General features: G+C 36.7%; 2 long non-coding RNA genes across 2 annotated transcripts; one reads left to right on the forward strand and one right to left on the reverse strand.

The window, feature by feature from the left end:
• Positions 1-396: 396 nt before the first annotated feature.
• On the reverse strand, positions 397-11273 carry LOC141621613 (uncharacterized). The gene is made up of 5 exons (XR_012532497.1): positions 11063-11273; positions 10896-10969; positions 8845-8884; positions 2861-2934; positions 397-700 (listed from the first exon to the last, which is right to left on the reverse strand). It is a non-coding gene; the product is annotated as an uncharacterized LOC141621613 (long non-coding RNA).
• Positions 11274-11709: 436 nt separating this feature from the next.
• Positions 11710-12292, forward strand: LOC141621614 (uncharacterized). Its single transcript, XR_012532499.1, has 2 exons — positions 11710-11970; positions 12146-12292. It is a non-coding gene; the product is annotated as an uncharacterized LOC141621614 (long non-coding RNA).
• Positions 12293-16987: the final 4695 nt, after the last annotated feature.

The following is a 16987-nucleotide window of genomic DNA, read 5'->3' on the forward strand; positions in this document are numbered from 1 at the left end:
TTGAATAACTCAGTTATTGTAATGTGAAAAACTCAGTTATTGTACTGTAGAAACTCATTTATTGTAAGGTAGAAACACAGTTATTGTAATGTAAAACTTTGGTATTTGTAGTTATTGTAATGTAGAAACTCAATTATTGTAATGAGTAAATCGTGTTACTGTATTGATATGAAACTCAATATTTAAATTTTTATCTTGTGTTTGTTTATCTTGCTTAATTGCATAGCTAATCATTTTCATTCAATCAATAACTGAGATTGGTTAATGCAATAGCAAAATCTGAAAAATGAAATAAATATATATATATATATATATATATATATATATATATATATATATATATATATATATATATATATATATATATATATATATATATATATATATAACAAGGTTAAAAAAACCACTTACTTTCATTATATAACTATTTTGTTTCCAACACATTACACTTAAACATCTCCAACAAAATTATATCTAAGCATCATCATAATTACATCTATGCATTTCAAATAATACATCTACCAATAGTAACATCTCAAATATTACATATATTTATCTCCGATACATCGTCTAAAATATTTCTTCCAACGAGAACCGTGTCTTGCTGTTGTTTCCATGTTTCTTCCACCAGTATTTCTTCCCAACGAGAACCATGTCTTGCCGATTGATGTGGGTTGAACCAGCAGACAACAAAAACTCACTGAAAGAAATAAAAACAAAAAGGGGGTAAGTTATAAATAACTATGCAACTGATATACAATAACCACCTATAAGTATTAAAATAACCGTAAAACGACTATAAAATAATTGGATATTTTAGAGAAATAAAGCATATTATTATAACAGACTATAAGCATATTATATAAGACCACAATAATAACTCCGAATTTGAAATAACTAAGTTAAAACAATACAATAATTGAGATGTAATATTATTATAACCAACTTAAACAAATTATATAAGAAGACGTCATCTTACAACAACTCTAATTTGAAACAACTAAGTTAAAACAATACAATAACTACGTTTGAATAATACAATAACTCGGTTAAAGCAATATAATAACTATTATTAACAGAGTATATTCTAAAATAGCAAAAGAAGTAACTACAAAATACAATAACTGAGTTTGAATAATACAATAACTCGGTTAAAGTAATACAATAATTATTATTAACAGACTAACCACAAAATCCGAGAAATTATCAAAGATAAAGAAACAGAATTGAATAAAAAAACCTACTGAAACACCTTACAAATGACATGAAAATGCACAAAATCATTTAGAATTCTCATCTCAAACTCAAAACCTTATAAATTATTGGCAAAAAAATGAGAGAACAAGTAATTTAACAACAAAAGACATAAGTACAAACGAACATACAACAAATCAACGAAAATGAAATGAATATTAGACAAGAATGATAATGAAAACGCACAAATCAGATCTAGAAAAATAAAATTAGTACTTACCTATAGTGAAATTGAAGAGAAATACGAAGATGGAGCGAAAGTGACGATGAAATCTCCGTAATTTATAACGAATTTGGACGAGTATGATGAAGACTGAGTTTGTAGCCTACAACTTGAACAAAATTGATAAAGATTAAATATCATAATGTGTATTGATTCTTTTTTTTTTAGAGGTGGAAGGAGGAGAGAGAGTGTTTTTTTTCTAATAATGGGGGAGATTGAGGGAAAAGTAGGTATTTGTAGGTTGAGTAAGATCTAATCTCAGCCATCCATCTTAGATTAGTTTAGTGGTTTAGATTTAGAGGGGTAACTCACCAAAAAAACTCAACTCATATGATCATATTTCTATATAATATATATATATATATATATATATATATATATATATATATATATATATATATATATATATATAAGCCCATTCATGAAACATTACAAAACCATAGGCAAAGGAAAATAGAAAGACAAGGAGTATAATATATACTCCACTCCCGTGACCAACCCAAAACAACCAGGCCATGGCCACCGTCTGCACCCCCCTTCCACGGCCAGCCTAGCCGCGACCACCACCACTACATGGCTCACCAAAAGTGCAACACATGTAAATAGCAAGACGCGTTTATGAGCATGTTTGAGACGGATATTTACACAAATTTTACCATCCATATCAACCATACTTTACCACCCAAAAGCCAGCCCGAAACCACACTTAAACAGCCCTCAACCAGCCATAACAGCCTGCTCAAAACCCCTCCCCCACGGCTGTACACATAGCCTGCAATGTAGCAGCCACAAACCCAACCACGATGGCCAAAAGACTCATGAAACGGTCACCAAAATAGAGGTATACATGGTCCAAAACTGTGTTTTCAAAGCGGGAAATTTGGGTTTACATAAGACGATGTTGAAAGGTAAATAGTAAGCATGAAAGCTAGTCTGAAACACTACTCTTCCCGCCCCCAAAACAGAGACCAAAACCGCACCTGTTATGGGTATAAAACTAAACTTGACAATCCCATTTCTGCTCGGTTTTCAGACGGAAATTAAAACAGAGTTGAGACGGAAATAAGCATGCTTAAAGTACGAATAACCAACACAAATCTCACCAAAGTAAAGCTCAGGAAGACCCAGACACAAGCAGCAATATATATATCCATGAAAAACAGGCCACATACACAATAAGAGCATTCACCATACCCGAATTAACTTAAAAAGAACAAGCCATGAAAAACACCCAAACAAACAAGTAAAATACTTGCTAAACTCACATAATCAACCATACAAATGATAAAGGCATAAAGGTTTAAATTTTTCGACAAAAACGAGTGAAAAACCGAGTAAAAGGGCGAAATATCGATACTTTGTTGAGTAACCTATCTTCGTTACCTCGAATGCTCTTTAATCTTCAAGCGAGTGGTTCACAATGTACGAGTCTCCCTCCGGGTCTTCAAATTCTTCACCTATAAACAAGGAAACGGAGCTTTTGAGCTAAAGGTCGAAACTTTTATAAGATGGTCGATTTTGAAACCTCCACAAGAGTGGGACTTTCTTACCTAGAAAGATGAAGGACGGAAAGAGGAAGAGAATGACGCAAAAATTAAGGGAAACGGTTGAGAAATGAGGTCGGAATCTGAGCTTGAAGGTCGACAAAAATGGTGTTTATGGTCACTGTTTGTTTGTTGTGTGTGTACTATAGGATTTTCGAAAACAAAGGAGGAGGAAAAATGAGTGATGTCTAGGGATTGGCCGGTCTATTTTGTGAGAGTGAGAGTAAGTATAAAAAAAATTATTATTAATTTAGTTAGGTGCAAAAAGTGAAGGGTGTGTTGTTGGTATGGGATAGGTCGAGAATAAACTAGTCTCACATGTGAGAATGTGACGGTCTCTTGCTAGACGAAAATACATCTTAAACCTACTATAATTTAAGATGGAATTTTATTATTATTATTATTATTATTATTATTATTATTATTATTATTATTATTATTATTATTATTATTATTATTATTATTATTATTATTGTTATTGTTATTATTGTTATTATTGTTATTATTGTTATTATTATTATTATTATTATTATTATTGTTATTATTATTATTGTTATTATTATTGTTGTTATTATTATTGTTATTATTATTGTTATTATTATTGTTATTATTATTATTGTTATTGTTATTATTATTATTATTATTATTATTATTATTATCATCATTATCATTATTATCATTATCATTATTATTATTATTATTATTATTATTATTCCTATCTGACCTAAACTTATATTTTAATATAAAATAAGCTTTAAAATTATAGCTTTAATAAAATTTACGTTTAAAATAAAATTAATTAAATAAAATAACATAAAGACATTTTTATAACTATTATACGAAAAGAGCGGGTGTTACAATCACCCCTCCTTTTAAAAAGTTTCGCCCTCGAAACTTGAAGTAAGGGAGATTACCTTTAAGAAAACAACTCCGGGTACTTGATATGCATAGAAGCTTTCGGTTCCCATGTCACTTCTTCCACGTTACTGCACTTCCACAAAACTTTCACTAAGGGGACAACTTTACTCCTTAACTTCTTATCTTTCTTACCAAAATGCGAATTAGTCTCTCTTTAAAAGAAAGACTAGGCTCAAGCTCGGGAATTTCATTTTGCAACACATGGCTTGGGTCGCTAATGTAATTCCTAAGTTGAGACACATGGAACACATCATGAACTTTACCCAAACTCGGGGGCAAATCCAATTTGTAAGCCACGGCACCAATCCTTTTCATAACATCATAGGGTCCAATGTACTTTGGACTTAAGTTTCCTTTGACTCCCAATCTCTTTACTCCTTTCACCGGGGATACTTTCAAGAACACTTTATCACCAACTTCAAACTCCAAGGGTCGACGACGAACATCGGCATAAGACTTTTGGCGATCTTGAGCGGCTTTCATTCTTTCTCGGATGATCTTCACTTGGTCAATTGTCTTGGCTAGCTTGTCGGGTCCTAGATCACGAACATCACTTGCTTGATCCCAACAAATCGGACTACGACACTTTCTCCCATATAAGGCTTCATAGAGAGCCATCTTGATAGAAGCATGATAACTATTGTTGTAGGAAAATTCCACCAAAGTCAGGCTCTTTTCCCAACTAACATGGAAATTAAGGGCACAAGCACACAACAAATATTCAAGTATTTGAATCGTCCTTTCGGTTTGACCATCGGTAGCGGCATGAAAAGCGGTACTCATCAACAACTTACTACCCATAGCATCTTGTAAGGCCTTCCTAAATATCGAACAAAACCTCGGGTAACGATCCGACACGATCTCCTTAGGAACACCATGGTAACGAACGATCTCCTCAACATAGGAATTAGCAAGTCTATCCAAACTCCAAGTCTCTTTGATAAGGATGAACCTAGCACAGTTGGTCAATCTATCCACAATCACCCATACGGCATCCTTTTCACCAACGGTATTAGGCAAAGTCATTACAAAATCCATGGAGATGGACTCCCATTTCCATAAAGGCACATCCAACGGTTGTAGAAAACCTCCGATTCTCTTATGCTCAATCTTCACTTGTTGACAAGTGAGACATTTCCCAACGTAAGTCACAATGTCATTATTCATGTGAGGCCACCAAAATTGAAGCTTCAAATCTTTATACATCTTGTCTCCTCCGGGATGGATTGAATAAGGGGATAGATGAGCTTCATCAAGGACTCTCTTTCTCAAGTCAACGACATCGGGGACATACAAGCGGCTTTGGTAACGAAGATATCCACTAGCATCAATCTCACAATCTTTAGCTTTCCCTTCAAGAAGCCTGGCTTGAAATATTTTGAAAGTAGCATCATCCACTAGGTTATCATTAATCTCACAAAGAATAACGAGTTCGGCAACCATAGCACCAAGGTAGTCAAAACCACTTTCCACAATTTGCAAACTTAACTTACGAAACTCCGCACAAAGGTCATCGGGAAGCTCACGGATAGCACTCAAGGAATGAGTTGACTTTCTACTAAGAGCATCGGCAACCACATTTGCCTTTCCTTCATGATACAACTCCTCCAAATCATAGTCATTCACTAACTCAAACCAACGGCGTTGTCTCATATTCCACTCTTTTTGGGTGAAAATATACCTCAAGCTGTTATGATCGGTGTAGATACGACAATGAACTCCAATGAGGTAATGTCTCCACATTATTAAGGCATGAACAACGGCGGCTAACTTAAGATCATGAGTAGGGTAGTTCACTTCATGAACTCTCAATTGTCGTGAAGCATAAGCAACAACACTCCTATTTTCCATAAGAACACAACCTAAACCCATCTTAGAAGCATCACAAAACACATCAAACTCCACTTTATCCTCAGGTAAGGTCAAAACGGGAGCGGTATTCAACCTTCTCTTCAACTCTTGGAACGCTTCCTCACAAGCTTCGGTCCACAAGAACTTGGCTTCTTTCTTCAAGAGTTAAGTCATCAGCCTAGCAAGCTAAGAAAAATCCTTCACAAAGCGGCGGTAATAACCCGCCAAACCCAAGAAACTACGGATCTCACCAACATTGGTCGGGCTCTTCCATTCCATCACGGCTTCAATATTTGAAGGGTCCACCATAACACCTTCCTTGGATATCACATGACCAAGAAAAAACACCTTAGACAACCAAAATTCACACTTGGAAAATTTGGCAAACCACTTTTGACGACGAAGAATCTCTAAGATAGTACGAAGATGATCGGCATGCTCTTCCTCGGACTTAGAAAAGATGAGAATATTGTCGATGAAGACCACAACACACTTGTCCAAGAACTCACTAAAAGTTAGGTTCATTTGGTCCATGAAGATAGCGAGAGCATTGGTTAAACCAAAGGGCATCACCTTAAACTCAAAATGTCCATATCTCGTGCTAAAGGTGGTTTTTGGAATATCAAAATCACGAACGAGAATTTGATGATAACCGGATCTCAAATCAATTTTGGAAAAAGTAGAGGCACCTTTGAGTTGATCAAACAAATCTTCAATCCTTTGTAGAGGGTACTTGTTCTTAATAGTAACACGGTTGAGCTCACGATAATCGATACAAAGTCTCATGGATCCATATTTCTTCTTCACAAAGAGAATGGGAGCACCCCAAGGTAAGGCACTAGATCGAATAAATCCTTTCTCAATCATCTCATCAAGTTGCTTCCTTAACTCTTTATGTTTGGTTGGCGCCATACAGTAGGGAGCTTTAGCAATCGGTCCAGCTCCGGGTACAAGGTCGATAGAAAATTCTACATCACGCTCGGGAGGTATTCCAGGCAACTCCTCGGGAAAAATATCGGCGAATTCACAAACCACGGGCACTTATTCAAGCTTCGGTAAAGAAGAAGAAGTAGAAGTCACCATGCACAAAAAAGACTTGGTGACCTTTCCTCTCCATACTTATCAACATCAAAGCGGAAATTAACTTCACACCTTCTTGAGAACGGACTCCTTTATAGGCAACAAGGGTTCCTAGCGGACTTTTGAGGTGAATCTTTTGATCTCTACACTCGAATCTTGCATCGTACTTAGACAACCAATTCATACCCAAAATCACATCGAATTCCTCAAGGGGAAAACGAAGTAGGTTATCGGGGAAAGAATTCCCGAGATTAAGATAGGGACATCGGGGAAAGAATAGGAACATGAAATGATCTCTCCGGATGGTAAGGATATAGGGGTATCCTCACTAGGTATAGGCTTAAGAGCTAACTTTTCTGAAACCTTGGAGGAAATAAAAGATAAAGATGCGCCGGTGTCAAAAAGAATAAGGCATGGTTGATCAAAAATTGAGAGCATACCCGTAATGATGTCGGGATGAGCAGGGGCTTCGGCACGACTCATGACATAGATGGTTCCTCTTGGCTTGGCTTTTGGAGCTTGTGTGGAAGAAGAAGTAGTAGAAGTCTTCCTATCGAGGAAATCATTGTAGCGATGACCGGGCTTCTTACAATGATAACAAGTCAAAGGTCGATTGTAGCATCCAACTCCGGGGTGTAGGGCTTGCTTACAATTGAAGCACTTGCAAGCTTTCTCCAAGTTGAGGTTGTTGTTGCTTGGTTGGGATACTTGTCCACTTGGCACTTGCCTTCTTGGTTCTTGCACTCTTGGTTATTGTACTCTTGGCACAAACCTCTTCTTAGCAAAGTTTGGTGAAGGAGAAGGCACATAAGGTCCCTTGCCATGAAAGTTAGGACGGTAAGAATTAGAGTAGGATCGAGACATAGCATCATCATCAATAGCCTTCAAGGAATGCTCGGCCCAAAGAGCATCATCATAGATCGCTACAAAGGTTGTGGAGTCTCTTCTCACTATACTTTCCAACTTGGGATTCAACTTGCTTCGGTAGAAGTAGACACGTTCATCTTCATAATTCACGAACTTAGGGGCATAGTGAGCAAGATCATTGAACTTGTCGGTGAAAGCTTGAACGGCTAGGCTTCCTTGCTTGAAATCAATGAACTCCTTCAATTTTTGTTGCTTGAGTTCCTTAGGGTAGAAACGAGTTTCCACAAGAGTCTTGAAACGGTTCCAATCAAAGGTGGGGTCTTGAGTGATGGAAGGTCCGGTTATAGTCCACCACCTATCGGCCTCATTCACAAGGAAACGAGAAGCAAGTTTCACTTTGTCTCGGTCTTGGACATCATAAAGAGATAAATTCTTCTCCATGTCACGAAACCACTCGAAAAGCTCAATAGGATCAACTTCACCACCATAGGTCCTAGCCTTATTTCTTGCTAGTTGACTTGCAATCCAAGCAAAACTTCCTTGACGATCTCCCACTTGTGGAGCGGGATTGGCTTGAACATTGACATGAGCATTGGCATCTTGTTGATTTTGGAGGATTTGAGTAAGGGCTTGCATGATGGTATTCTCTACATTGCTCGGTCGCACAATCTTCTTAAGGCACCAAAGAAAATCAAACAAGTTAGTACTTAACAAATAGCATACACAAGAAGACTACCAACTTAGGTCCTTAGTTCTACCCATCTCTCATTCACTATTCAAGGTCAAGTTCAAAATTTAAGTTTGGGGTACACGTGTGTTCGTCGGGAGCTACAAAGGATTTGATACCAACTGTGATGCCCCGCGATAAAACGGAAAGTAACTACTAAATATATGCTAAAAATGAGGAATTTTTAAAATTTTTATTTAATAAATAGAGTTTATCATACGGGAGTCACTAAAATTCAACGGGAAAAATATCCGGAAATAAAAACATAGGTTCATACAAATAAAACGGTCAAAAGTGGGGAAAATATATCCCTCGAATGACATAATGAAAGAGGTGAGTCTAAGCGGTGAATAAGTAATCTAAAAGTTCAAGGTACTCACTAGCTCACACGTCTAACCCCACATAAGCATCTTCACCAACCTGTCATTCATGTAAACATGAAAGCCACAGTCAGTGGGGAGTAACTCAAGGTTCTCCCAGCCACAAAGCGTCAAAACGGACATAACAAAGAACATAAACAGATAATCATATTAAATAAGATATAAATGAATATAATTACAACTAAACATGAGATCATACATGTTCCAAGATAACAAGAATAAGGAAAAAGGGAATGAGATAGACAAGTAAGCAAGGCATAAACAACATCAAATAATGGAGACGGAATGTAAAGCGAGCAAATACAACCACTTAGCCACGAGCAGGTATTTCAAGGAGATATGACCAATGTAACCATCCAAATAATGCAAAACCTTTACTAAACTCATTAAAATATAATTTCCCCTAGTAGAACGACAATGATAATCACAAAGACTCAGTCCTAGTCTAAATCTGGCTAGACTCTCGGGACAGAACGGTTCCCGATTCGACATGAGTCAAAATAGTCCGCATCCAACACTTGATCGACAGAACGTAAGTCGAGAACCCACAATCGGCAGAACAGTCTGAAAGAGGCAGAATAAATGAGCTAAACCCATGCTTGACAGAACGACACAAGTAGGCATAAAGGCATATCAAGCATATGTGATAGTATTATGACATTTCTACAAGAATACGACTCCTTACAAGTAATTATTTATAATAATTCTTTCATACTTATAACATATAAATAAATATTTCATTTTATAATTAAATTAACATGCCGGTTAAATAAAATATAATAAGCGGTAATTAAGGTTGACCCGATAATTAAAAAATGACGAGTCCAACATTTAAAACCTGTCAAGCCCAACAAATGGATTATATGAAGCCCAACAAATCAATCATGTAAAGCCCAAAGATTTAATCATGTGAAGCCCAAAAGTTTAATCATGTGAAGCCCACTTATAAACTAAGCAAGTTACCAACAAAAAAACAAGGAAGAGGGAAAATAAGATGGGTAAGCAACACAATTGGCCCAATTACAAGATATATATATATATATATATATATATATATATATATATATATATATATATATATATATATATATATATATATATATATATATAAATAAGCCCAATTCATGAACATTACAAAACCATAGGCAAAGGAAAATAGAAAGACAAGGAGTATAATATATACTCCACTCCCGTGACCAACCCAAAACAACCAGGCCGTGGCCACTGTCTGCTCCCTCCTTCCACGGCCAGCCTAGCCGTGACCAACACCACTACAAGGCTCACCAAAAGTGCAACACGTGTAAATAGCAAGACGAGTTTATGAGCATGTTTGAGATGGATATTTACACAAATTTTACCATACATATCCACCATCCTTTACCACCCAAAATCCAGCCCGAAACCACAATTAAACAGCCCGAAACCGCCCATAACAGCCTGCTCAAAACCCCTCCCCCGTGGCTTACATATAGTCTGCAATGTAGCATCCACAAACCCAACCACGGTTGCCAAAAGACCCATGAAAGGGTCACCAAAACAGAGGGAAATTTGAGTATGCATAAGACGATGTTGAAGGGAAAATAGTAAGCATGAAAGCTGGTCTGAAACACTACTCTTCCCGGCCCCAAAACATAGACCAAAACCGCACTTGTTATGGGTATAAACCCAAACTTGACAGTCCCATTTCAGCTCAGTTTTCAGACGAAAATTAAAGTAGAGTTGAAACGGAAATAAGCATGCTTAAAGTACGAATAACCAACACTAATCTCACCAAAGTAAAGCTAAGGAAGACCTAGAAACAAGCAGCAATATATATACCCATGAAAAACAGGCCACATACACTATAAGAACATTCACCCTACCCGAATTCACTTAAGAAGAACAAGCTATAAAAAACACGCAAACAAACATGTAAAATACTTACTAAACTCACATAATCAACCATACACATGAGAAAGGCATAAAGGTTTAAACTTTTCAACAAAAACGAGTGAAAAACCGAGTAAAAGAGCGAAATATCGACACTTTGTCAAGTAACCTATCACCGTTACCTCGAATGCTCTTCAATCTTCAAGCGAGTGGTCCACAATGTACGAGTCTCCCTCCGGGTCTTCAAATTCTTCACCTATAAACAAGGAAACAGAGCTTTTGAGCTAAAGGTCGAAACTTTTATAAGATGGTCGATTTTGAAACCTCCACAAGAGTGGGACTTTCTTACCTAGAAAGTTGAAGGATGGAAAGAAGAATAGAATGGCGCAAAAATTAAGGAAAACGGTTGAGAAACGAGGTCGGAATCTGAGCTTAAAGGTCGACAAAAGTGGTGTTTATGGTCACTGTTTGTTTGTTGTGTGTGTGCTGTAGGATTTTCAAAAACAAAGGAGGAGGAAAAATGAGTGATGTCTAGGGATTGGCCGGTCTATTTTGTGAGAGTGAGAGTAAGTATAAAAAAAAAAAAATATTATTAATTTAGTTAGGTGCAAAAAGTGAAGGGTGTGTTGTCGGTATGGGATAGGTCGAGAATAAACTAGTCTCACATGTGAGAATGTGACGGTCTCTTGCTAGACGGAAACACATCTTAAACGTACTATAATTTAAGACGGAATTTTATTATTATTATTATTATTATTGTTGTTGTTGTTGTTGTTATTGTTATCCGAGCTAGACGTATATTTTTATATAAAATAAGCTTTAAAATTATAGCTTTAATAAAATTTATGTTTAAAATAAAATTAATTAAATAAAATAATATAAAAATATGTTTATAACTATTATACGAAAAGAGCGGGTGTTATATGGTGAATCCAGCTTCTTAGGTGAGTCCATCCTATATTTTTTGGACCGTTAGATCTGCTAATATTCGGTGACAAATTTTTGTTGACTTTCACGAGTTTCACCCTTTACCCCTTCTCTCTCCTTTCCAAATTTATTTTCTCTCTTCCTTTGAATCTCTCCCCCGCTGTGTAAGAAATCCACAATTTGCAAAGCATAAACAATAAATTCCGCTAAACACACAACACAGCGTGATGATTGATCAAGCTTCACGATTTCTTTTGATCGATATTTTGTTAAGATATCCAACCTCAAGATTGACGACGTGAATTATCAAAATCACAAATATTTATTTGAGTATGTAATTCAGAGGATTGTTCTTTGTATGTAAACAAATTAGTCAATAGTCGGTCTTGAATTTAGTGTTATATGACAAATCCAATGTGATTTCTTGAATTTCAATGATTTTGTTCCTCATTTATAGTAGCTTTCATATAGCAGTTGTAACTTGTAATTGATTTTTTTTTTGTAGAGTGGAGGACACCTATGCTAGCACTATGCGTTGTTCTCTGTTGACTGATTTGTGGCATGATTATAATATCGAATTGATGAGCTCTAAAAAATCCGGGTCTCCTCGATTCATTTGTTGTTTGTGATGTAATTTGCCATTTCTCGAGTATTTCGTCTTCTTTTTCTCCTTTTATGAACATTGTATTGGAAAGCTATTAGCTCAATGGTAGATTAATTACAATCTTGCACAAAGATGTGGGTTCGATTTCCACATAGCCTAATTTTTCATTGCAAGTAGTGTTACTTTTAGATCAAGTAACGTTTCTTTATATAGTGCACGTGTTTCGTTTGCGGAAGAGGCGACGAAGGTAGATTGTTTTCAGGTTACAGACGGGCGCAAAGGTAAAATTCCTGCTGGTAGGAAGGTGGAGAGCAAGTGGTTTCTCTCCGGAGTCAATTAACGTCATTGACTGGGTTTAGGCTGTACACGGTGCGTTGGCCGTGATAGTGAGTTAAGGTGAGGACCGGATACTAACTCGGGTGTGCAGCTGGTAATTTCATAAGGCCAATGGTTAATTCCTCGGTGGTTATCTCTTTTGTTGGAGGGGGAGATTTGTTGCGTAAATGCAACAAATCCAACACAAAGAAGGTTATAATTATCTAAGTGTTACATGTATTGATGACAACATGTAACATTAGGTGGAAATGAATATGGATTCATGTGTGTTTCACAATTACGTGAAAACATATGAATTATTATTAATTCATTTGTTGTGATAACGTGAAGTGACATTATGGTATTAAGTTATAACGTCACTTTCACATCTTTATATAAAGGATGAATTCTTTGGAAAATATATCTCACAAATTATAATCAAACAAGGTGACTAGTAAATAAAATTACGATCGGGGTTTGAGGTGAGAGGCAAGATAACGAGTGTTATAATCTGATAATTTAGGAGTTCTCTAGGGGTGATATTAGTGGCATTGACTAATATTCTTTGGAGGGCTAGAGGTTGTTATCTTATTTTATTGTGGGTTTCGAATTGGTATTAATTCGGAACGGTTACGTTGTACTGGTACTATATTATTATAGTGGATTCTAGTCGATTCGGCTAGTGGGTTTTACTTCTGGTTTGGAAGGTTTTGCCCTGGGTTTGACCCTAAAATATTGTCTCATCTTATTATTGCTTACATTTATTTACTTTTACGGTTTACTTGTCGGTTGGTTGCTTCCGTTGCGCGTGGGAGATTGGCGTTAATTTCCCAACAGTGGTATCAGAGCCACTAGGCTCGGTCCGGTGGCTGGTTTATAATTGGCAAGGATGTCAAATTTGGAGTCTCAATTTGCAGTACCAAAATTTGATGGTAAAAGTAGTTTCACCCTTTGGCAGAGAAGGATGAAGGATCTTCTGGTACATCTTGCCTTGGCTAGAGCCTTGAAAGGAGATGATGGTAAGCCGGAGAAGATGAGTGATGACAACTGGGAAGAGGTTTGCACCAAGTGTGCAAGTACTATTAGGTTGTGCATCACGGATTCAGTCATCAATTGTGTTCTTGATGACGACTCTCCATCGGTGATATGGGAAAAGTTGGAGAAGCTCTACATGGCGAAAAGTTTGACCAACAAGTTGCTTTTAAAGTGACGGTTATATCGGTTAAGGATGGATGAGGATGAAAATTTAATTGGACATGTGAATTTGTTCAATGGACTGTTAGACGAGTTAAAGAAGATCGAGGTGAAGCTTGAGGAGGAAGATAAAGCGTTATTACTCCTCAATTCTCTCCCGGACACATATGAGACTTATGTGGATACTATTTTGTGCGGTAAAGACACCATCACGGTGGAGCAAGCACAAACAGCTTTATTGTCCTTTGATGCGAGGAAGAAGGACAAGGCTGGGGTACGGAGTGACAAGACGGTACGATTGCGGTTGCTCGAGATGGGAGAGGTCGATCGTTTAACAGGGATGATGGATCGAAGCATGGCAGGTCTCGGTCCAGGAACGCTTCTAGGAATAATGATGTGAAGTGTTTCAAGTGTGGTGAACTTGGGCATATTAGGCGGTTTTGTCCTAATAAATGCGGGAATGAAGAAAACAAGGGCGACACCAACTTGGTTGCCGGTGAAGGAAGTAATGGTTGTTTCCTTACCGATGATAGTGACATATTTGCGGTCACGGATGTGAACGACGTATCTTCCAAGGAAGAATGGATATTAGATTCTGGTTGTGTCAACCACATTTGTACTCGGAAAGATAATTTTGATGAACTCCAAGAAGGCATGGCTAGGAAGTTGAGTTTGGCTGATAACTCAACAGTTAATGTCATGGGTGTTGGGGTGGTAAAAATCAAATTGTCAAATGGAGTGGTGCACACTTTGGACAATGTTGCCTATGTTCCAAAGTTGCGGCAGAATTTAATTTCACTTAGTCAACTAGACTCCGAGGGTTATGGGTGTAAAGCTCATGGGGGAGTAATAAAAGTTACTAAGGGTTCTATGGTCCTCATGAAGGGGGAGCTACGTCGTGGTTTATACCGTCTGGATGCATATGCAGTAAAAACCTCAAAGGATAGCTGGAAACGGAAAATTCGTGCACGTGTTTCGTTTGCGGAAGAGGCGACGAAGGTAGATTGTTTTCAGGTTACAGACGGGCGCAAAGGTAAAATTCCTGCTGGTAGGAAGGTGGAGAGCAAGAGGTTTCTCTCCGGAGTCAATTAACGTCATTGACTGGGTTTAGGCTGTACACGGTGCGTTGGCCGTGATAGTGAGTTAGGGTGAGGACCGGATACTAACTCGGGTGTGCAACTGGTAATTTCATAAGGCCAATGGTTAATTCCTCGGTGGTTATCTCTTTTGTTGTGGGTTTCGAATTGGTATTAATTCGGAACGGTTACGTTGTACTGGTACTATATTATTATAGTGGATTCTAGTCGATTTGGCTAGTGGGTTTTACTTCTGGTTTGGGAGGTTTTGCCCTGGGTTTGACCCTAAAATATTGCCTCATCTTATTATTGTTTACATTTATTTACTTTTACGGTTTACTTGTCGGTTGGTTGCTTCCGTTGCGCGTGGGAGATTGGCGTTAATTTCCCAACACTTTTAGATCAAGTAACGTTTCTTTATATAGTATAAGTGGTACTCCATATTATAATTATAAGTATTACCCAATGGCATAATTATTTTGGCTAAATAAAATAATTAGTGTCATTGCAAAAACTAAGAATAGCTGATGTTACCGCATAGAAGAAATAATGTTATTTTACAAAGTAACTAATGTTCATTTTTAGTTGGAATGAAGTAAAATTGAAACTTGAACTAACTAAAATTGGAACTTTAACATTAATTCCGTGTTACTTTGATGGATTAATGATGTTACAGTAACATAAATATTGTACCAATGTTACTATAATGAGTAAAATGTGTTATTGTATCATTGTTAAATAGTACCTCTCCGTTCCGGTCATTTGTTTACGTATACCCGATACCGTCCCCTCCCCTATCGTTGGTCTTTCTGCCAAAATACCGGGACGGAGGGAGTAGATGAATTACACAATTATTATTGTAAAATTGTTTCCATGTTAATTTAATGAATCAATGTTGTTTAAGTAATATTGGTACTCTAATATTAATCCGTCTTTGATGAATGAAATGAAACAAAGATGTTATTTTTTTTTTTAGTCAAACAAAGATGTTAATTTAACACTATGTTACTCTGATGAAGGAATGACGTTACAGTAACACTATTACTATAACTATAACTATAATGTAGGCGGAATAAGGATTGATGGTGTAAATGTTACTATAAGTAATGAATAAATGATTTTACAGTAATAATGTTACTATATACTTCCTCCGTCCCGGTCATTTGTTATCTATTTCATTTTTAAGGTATATTAGTCATTTGTTATCTATTTCTATTTTAGGTAAGTGTAGGACAAGTGGGTTAGTGTGTGCAAGTGGACATGCCTTCTTTATTTTACTAAGTCTATTTACTTTTATATTCTTTCATTGGTCTTTGTGCAAAATAAAATAGATAACAATTCATTGAGACAAAGGGAATAATAAACTAGGCTAGATGATGTTCGCTTGTCTCAAGTTTCTTTAATGAATCAATGATGTAATAGAACTAATACTATGATAATGATCACCCTTAAAATCGATTGAAAATAAATATGCGAAATTATAGTTGAAGCAATATAGTCAACAGGTATACTATTACAGTAACATGGTTACACTTGCACAATTACAATAACATAGTTACACCAACAGAGTAACATACTAAAATGGTTACAATATTACAATTGGTATCAACAACTAGTAAAAAAATATTAGGAGAAATTTACATTGCACTGCTCAAGCCAAACTTACCCAAAATACGGAACAATGGTGTCCAAAGTTCAAGGTGAAATGCAATCTGGAACTAAGGGCCACAAAAATTCAGAGTTCTTTTAAGTGCAATAATTGGAACTCTAATTAGCATTAATGCAACGCCATAGCAATTGGAACTCTAATTGCTTCCCTAGTCGTTTAGAAATTTCAACCCCATATCTCGCTGCCGCACACTCTACCAAGTCAGGTGGCCACTCGCTTTCAGCCTGCAACTCACCATAGCTAAAATAACACCTGCGTCATCTCTGCCAACTATCGCCAAACCTAACTCACTCCTTCAAAAAGAGCCGCGTCAATATTTATCTTGGAATACTTGATTATACCCTTCGTCGGAGCAACCCATCAGTTGGGAGATGTGCATACACCATGGATGCTTCCCACATTAACACAATCATTATAGGAGCAATAGTCAGATAGTACTAACCTTGGGTTTGCCACTGGTTGCGTTGCGTCCTCAAAAATTCTCGAATA

The sequence above is a fragment of the Silene latifolia genome, chromosome X (genome assembly GCF_048544455.1).
Source record: "Silene latifolia isolate original U9 population chromosome X, ASM4854445v1, whole genome shotgun sequence".
NCBI lineage: Eukaryota > Viridiplantae > Streptophyta > Magnoliopsida > Caryophyllales > Caryophyllaceae > Silene > Silene latifolia.